General features: G+C 40.6%; 1 long non-coding RNA gene across 1 annotated transcript; it reads left to right on the forward strand.

The window, feature by feature from the left end:
- Positions 1–573: 573 nt before the first annotated feature.
- Positions 574–6108, forward strand: LOC311254067. The gene is made up of 3 exons (XR_014622179.1): positions 574–636; positions 2947–3427; positions 4913–6108. It is a non-coding gene; the product is annotated as an uncharacterized lncRNA (long non-coding RNA).
- Positions 6109–6945: the final 837 nt, after the last annotated feature.

Here is a 6945-nt window from a genome sequence, read left to right on the forward strand (position 1 = left end):
TCAGTTTTTTTTCCACGGGAAATTTTTTTTTTCCCGTGGGATCATTTCCTGTTTGGCAATATGGAGGGGAGTGTGGCCTTGACCTGAGCGCATCGTGTTCTCACACACAGAAATATAATTGCATGATAGCTGCATGAGACATAACACCTGTAGCAGTACATTTACTTTGTTAGCAAGATTATATTTTCCACAAACTATAGACAGTGTGAACAATTTCAAAATAATGGACAAGAGAAAGACGTTTGAGTTGCAACATTATTTTCAAAAAGATACAAACCTCTTGTAAGTAAAATGAAAAAAAGACAATTGCGATTACTTACATGATACTATGAGTTTTATAGCAAAAATGTATAATGTTCCAATATATTGGAAAAGACGGGAGACACACACACACACACACACACACACACACACACACACACACACAGAGAGAGAGAGAGATCACACACACACACACACACACACACACACACACACACAGAGTTTGCATTGCAACAGGAAATGCCCTCCCCCATGTAGAGAGAATGGAAAAGACAGAGTTTCGAGGGACCAGGACTTTAGTATTGAGTTATTCTGGTAACGTGTGAGGAGGAAAGAGAAAACTGACAGACTCCGTGTTGAAGGACAGACGGGACGGTAACATTGACTCAAATATCCTTTTATTTTACTTGTTGAGTAGTTTTGGGACCACAACGAACAAGTCCAATACATCGGGAATGGTACATTATTTTGGTTTGGTTTGATTTAGATTGCATTAAGGTGTTTGTGGGCCCAGAGTGTGTGTTTAAGTAACGTTGAAGTTGATAAATTGAGATTTTCTGAAGTAATCCATTTGAGGATGTGTTAAAAACAGTGTTAAAAGTTTTTTGTCTGTGTATATAATACAATGTAAAATTTTTCTTTAAAAAAAAGGAATAATTTATTTATAGTATTTCCTGGAAAAAAAGGGGACAGTAATATTTTAATTTCATTTTTTTGTTATATTGGAAAAGGTGGGAGAGAGAGACAAATACAAAAGTATTTGCAAATGTGTATTAATGTCTCTGTACGTATTTAGATATGTGTGTTCGTGTTGACATTTGTATGTATGTGTTCAGATCTGTGTGTCCGTGTTTACGTTATTTTGGTTTGGGTATATATTTAGGTGTAGGATTTAGATTGTATTAAGGTGTGTGTTTAGTGAGGGGTTTTTTTTTGCCCTTAAACGTGTCAAGTGAATAAGGAATTAAGGTGTTTGTGGGCCCAGAAAGTGTATTTAAGTAACTGTGAAGTTGATAAAGTGAAATTTAGATTAACTTTATCATTGTTAAGTGAGACATTGGAGCATGCATGCAATCATCTTCTGATGATTGTATGCCCTGAGCTCAGGCTCACAACCTCACGCTGCCTGGCTGTTGTTGAGAGGCAGATCACAATGGATTCTCGATTGTTTGCTGTCAGTTAGGTTCATGTTTTAGCAGAATGTGAACAAAATATGAACTTTTAGTTACAGTAAGTTTAGGGTAACGATCATCTGTTAGTGTCACCCCAATACATCGGGAATGGTACATTATTTTGGTTTGGTTTGATTTAGATTGCATTAAGGTGTTTGTGGGCCCAGAGTGTGTGTTTAAGTAACGTTGAAGTTGATAAATTGAGATTTTCTGAAGTAATCCATTTGAGGATGTGTTAAAAACAGTGTTAAAAGTTTTTTGTCTGTGTATATAATACAATGTAAAATTTTTCTTTAAAAAAAAAGGAATAATTTATTTATAGTATTTCCTGGAAAAAAAGGGGACAGTAATATTTTAATTTCATTTTTTTGTTATATTGGAAAAGGTGGGAGAGAGAGACAAATACAAAAGTATTTGCAAATGTGTATTAATGTCTCTGTACGTATTTAGATATGTGTGTTCGTGTTGACATTTGTATGTATGTGTTCAGATCTGTGTGTCCGTGTTTACGTTATTTTGGTTTGGGTATATATTTAGGTGTAGGATTTAGATTGTATTAAGGTGTGTGTTTAGTGAGGGGTTTTTTTTTGCCCTTAAACGTGTCAAGTGAATAAGGAATTAAGGTGTTTGTGGGCCCAGAAAGTGTATTTAAGTAACTGTGAAGTTGATAAAGTGAAATTTAGATTAACTTTATCATTGTTAAGTGAGACATTGGAGCATGCATGCAATCATCTTCTGATGATTGTATGCCCTGAGCTCAGGCTCACAACCTCACGCTGCCTGGCTGTTGTTGAGAGGCAGATCACAATGGATTCTCGATTGTTTGCTGTCAGTTAGGTTCATGTTTTAGCAGAATGTGAACAAAATATGAACTTTTAGTTACAGTAAGTTTAGGGTAACGATCATCTGTTAGTGTCACCCCAATAGTGACACGCTCAATGTGTAGATTGTACTGCTACAGCAGCCAGGCAGCGTCAGTTCAGGGCAAAGGAAAATGACAGACAAATCTTTTCTACACTTGCGGATCGCGACACTGAACACACACACACACACAGATCTGAATACCCACACAAAGATCTGAATACACACACACAGTTTGAGATGCACATTTGCAAATAGTTTTGCAACAATTAGAACTCCATACCTCCCACACAAAGGAGGAAGCTACATAAAACCCGAGAGAGATATAGAGAGTCAGATGTCACTGCATGTCACACATTAAGAAATGTTTCAATGTAAAGACTAAGACTCATTTATTTCTGTTTATTGATACTGTCATTTTTCTCATTATTACTTATTGTTCTATTACTGTTTATTATTTTAAACATGCACACGAACACACAGATAATTATTGTCTTATTTTATTTTTCTTAAATTTTACTCTATTTATTTATATTAACTTATGAAGTGTATTTTTGTCCTGTTTAATTGACTCTGCGGCGGGTGCTTGTGTACTTGTGTTGTGTTATTTGTGCTGCTTTCTTTTCACTATTTTATAACTTGTGTGTTTCAGGTATGACAGAGAAGAGAGAGGAAAACAAATGTGGTGCAGTTGTAGGACGACTGGTTCCCAACCCAGTCAGCTCCTCACCACGCAGCGGTAGCCACCACGGACGCCTGAGTTAACAACGTCAACTAGCCAACGGCGTTAGCCGAGCAGCTGGCCCACGAGAGAGAACCCAGTCCCCCGACTACAACGGCGGAGAGGAGCAGAGGATCCGGTGGACAGGTGCTGACGGCGTTAGCCTAGCAGCTGGCCCACGAGAGACAGCCCAGTCCCCCGACTACAACGGCGGAGAGGAGCAGAGGATCCGGTGGACAGGTGCTGACGGCGTTAGCCTAGCAGCTGGCCCACGAGAGACAGCCCAGTCTCCCTGCTCGTGTGAGAGCTAAGCTTGTGAGAAACCACAATGGAGGAAGAGGGGGGTGTCAGACTTTGCGGGCGCGGCAACATACCACCACTGCCCCCAGTCATACTAACTGTCATGTTGCTGGTAAGTTGGTAAATTGAAATTTTCTGAAGTAATCCATTTGAGGATTATAGTGTTGAAGTTTTGTCACACCAAATGTCTGTGCATATAGTACTGTGTAAAGTGTGTACACACACACCCACACAGAAACATGTCCTCACAATTGATGTCTTATTTTATTTTCTTCAATTTTTACTCTATTTATATATGTATATATTAACTCATGAAGTGTATTTGTGTTCTGTTTAATTGACTCTTTGCGCTTTAGCAACACAGTCTCTGTGACATTCATGCAAATAAAGTAAATTTGAATTGAGAGTGAGAGAGACAGAGAGACAGAGAGAGCTGACACATAGATTTAATGACAATGACAATGACATTGTTGATCATGTTAACAATATGCTGAGCCTTAGACAGATTTGTATTATGTTCGCATTTGAAGTTGTTATGGAATGCAATGTGAATAAAATAAAAAAGTACGGTGTGATTTCTTCATTATACACCAGTAGACACCACATGGATATACAAGAGTCTAAGGAGGAAGTCAAAGGAGGAAGCTACATAAAACCCGAGAGAGAGAGAGAGAGAGAGAGAGAGAGAGAGAGAGAGAGAGAGTCAGATGTCACTGCATGTCACACATTAAGAAATATTTCAATGTAAAGACTGAAAGACTCATTTATTTCTGTTCCCTTTTGCTACACTTCTGCCGCGGCAGATCTGCAAATGCGTGCCATGATCCGCAAGTGTAGAAAAAAGTCATCTGTGACTTTCCTTTGCCCTGAGCTCAGGCTCACAACCTCACGCTGCCTGGCTGCTGTTGAGACACAGACCACAATGGATTCTCGATTGTTTGCTGTCAGGTAAAGCAACACTAGGTAACTTCCCAGAGAGGGTAGGTACATACCTGACGTAAAGAAGTCTAGTGCGACCTGGCATTGGCATTGGTTTACAAAAAATCCAAGTAGCTGCTGGCTAAATCCACCGATGAATAAACGTGTCTTAAAGCAGGTCGCACTAGACTTCTTTATGTCAGGTATGTACTGTACCTACCCGCTCTGGGAAGTTACACAGTGCGGTTTCTGCCGCCGTGACCCCAGCCAAGCTGCAGAGGCGTCACCATTCATCATATTAACCATTATTCTACCACATAACTGAGTTTAGAAATATTATTTTAAGGTCGAAAAACTACCTAGTGTTGCTTTAAGTTCATGTTTTAGCAGAATGTGAAAACAATATGAACTTTTACTTACAGTAACTTATTAGTAATACTTATTCTCATTATTACTTATTATTCTATTACTGTTTATTATTTTAAACATGCACACGAACACACAGACAATTATTGTCTTTTTTATTTTTCTTAAATTTTACTCTATTTTTATATGTTTATATTAACTTATGAAGTGTATTTTTGTCCTGTTTAATTGACTCTGTGGTGGGTGCTTGTGTACTTGTGTTGTGTTATTTGTGCTGCTTTCTTTTCACTATTTTATAACTTGTGTGTTTCAGGTATGACAGAGAAGAGAGAGGAAAACAAATGTGGTGCAGTTCTAGGACGACTGGTTCCCAACCCAATCAGCTCCTTACCACGCAGTGGTAGCCACCACGGACGCCTGAGTTAACAACGTCAACTAGCCAACGGCGTTAGCCGAGCAGCTGGCCCACGAGAGACAGCCCAGTCTCCCTACGACACGGCGGAGAGGAGCAGAGGATCCGGTGGGTAGGCGCTGATGGCATTAGCCTAGCAGCTGGCCCACGAGAGACAGCCCAGTCTCCCTACGACGACGGTGGAGAGGAGCAGAGGATCCGGTGGGTAGGCGCTGATGGCATTAGCCTAGCAGCTGGCCCACGAGAGACAGCCCAGTCTCCCTACGACACGGCGGAGAGGAGCAGAGGATCCGGTGGGTAGGCGCTGATGGCATTAGCCTAGCAGCTGGCCCACGAGAGACAGCCCAGTCTCCCTACGACGACGGTGGAGAGGAGCAGAGGATCCAGTGGACAGGCGCCGATGGCGTTAGCCAAGCAGCTGACCCTCCAACTGACTGCCGCAGTGGCCGCATGACGGACTGTGGACTCAGGGAGTGTGTCACCTTGCCTACTCCAAAGATACCCTGCTAGCCCTGTGGGACAAAAACAGCGCACCCTCTGACCATCTCCCTGCTCGTGTGAGAGCTAAGCTGGTGAGAAACCACAGTGGAGGAAGAGGGGGTGTCAGACTTTGCGGACGCGGCAACATACCACCACTGCCCCCAGTCATACTAACTGTCAGGTTGCTGGTAAGTGGGTAAATTGAGATTTTCTGAAGTAATCCATTTGAGGGTTTTTGTCTGTGCATATGGTACTGTGTAAAGTGTGTACACACACACCCACACAGAAACATGTCCTCACAATTGATGTCTTATTTTATTTTCTTCAATTTTTACTCTATTTATATATGTACATATTAACTCATGAAGTGTATTTGTGTTCTGTTTAATTGACTCTTTGCGCTTTAGCAACACAGTCTCTGTGACATTCATGCAAATAAAGTAAATTTGAATTGAGAGTGAGAGAGACAGAGAGACAGAGAGAGCTGACACATAGATTTAATGACAATGACAATGACATTGTTGATCATGTTAACAATATGCTGAGCCTTAGACAGATTTGTATTATGTTCGCATTTGAAGTTGTTATGGAATGCAATGTGAATAAAATAAAAAAGTACGGTGTGATTTCTTCATTGTACACCAGTAGACACCACATGGATATACAAGAGTCTAAGGTATCCAGGGGCCATCAAGTATCTCAATGATTTCTTCAAGTACACAGGAATATTCAGGTGGGCTGTCAAAGTCTTCATGTAACCATAGTAAGGGCTGTAGTAGGCTGTTTGTGTCGCTCCAATCAACATTGGTTTCGGGGAAGTTCGTCAGCATCTCGTCAAACAGAAAGATGTCAGTGTTCATACACAGTAATTCGCTTTCGCGATACTCTGTCTTTGTATCATTGGACTGCATTGTCACGTCAGTCTGGACACCACTGTTATCATCTGCCATCCCTCAGTGGAATTGGAGTTTGGGTCTCTGGTGATCAGAGAAAGTGTTTGTTTATTCAGTCACAAATCACACACACACACAGGATATAATGTAGACGGTTCTGCTGTATAATTAGCAGGGGAATACATCACTGCATGTCACAAATGAATAGTCACTGAGCCTGTATCTGGTCAGGATCTGTCTCGCCTTTCTATGTCTGACAGTACAGATATATTCTGCTAATTCTCTCTCAAAAATAATTGTGAGTGTGTGTGAGTCTTAAAGACACAAAAAATAAGATCAACAAAAAGTAAACATACCATGTGGTCAATGTTTGACAGTTGAGGTGGAGGCAGAGATGCACTTTCTTACTTTTCTCTAACACTTACAGACAGATTCACCTCCTGTTACGTGAAACAGCATAGATTTGCCAATGCAAACAGTACAGCATCAAGTCATCAAAAAATATCATAGGCAGATGGCATATGGAAACCTATATTGTTACGCGTAACCGGAGGTGAATCT

Source organism: Pagrus pagrus, assembly GCF_965226575.1.
Source record: "Pagrus pagrus genome assembly, contig: HAP1_SCAFFOLD_235, whole genome shotgun sequence".
In the NCBI taxonomy this organism is placed as follows: Eukaryota; Metazoa; Chordata; class Actinopteri; order Spariformes; family Sparidae; genus Pagrus; species Pagrus pagrus.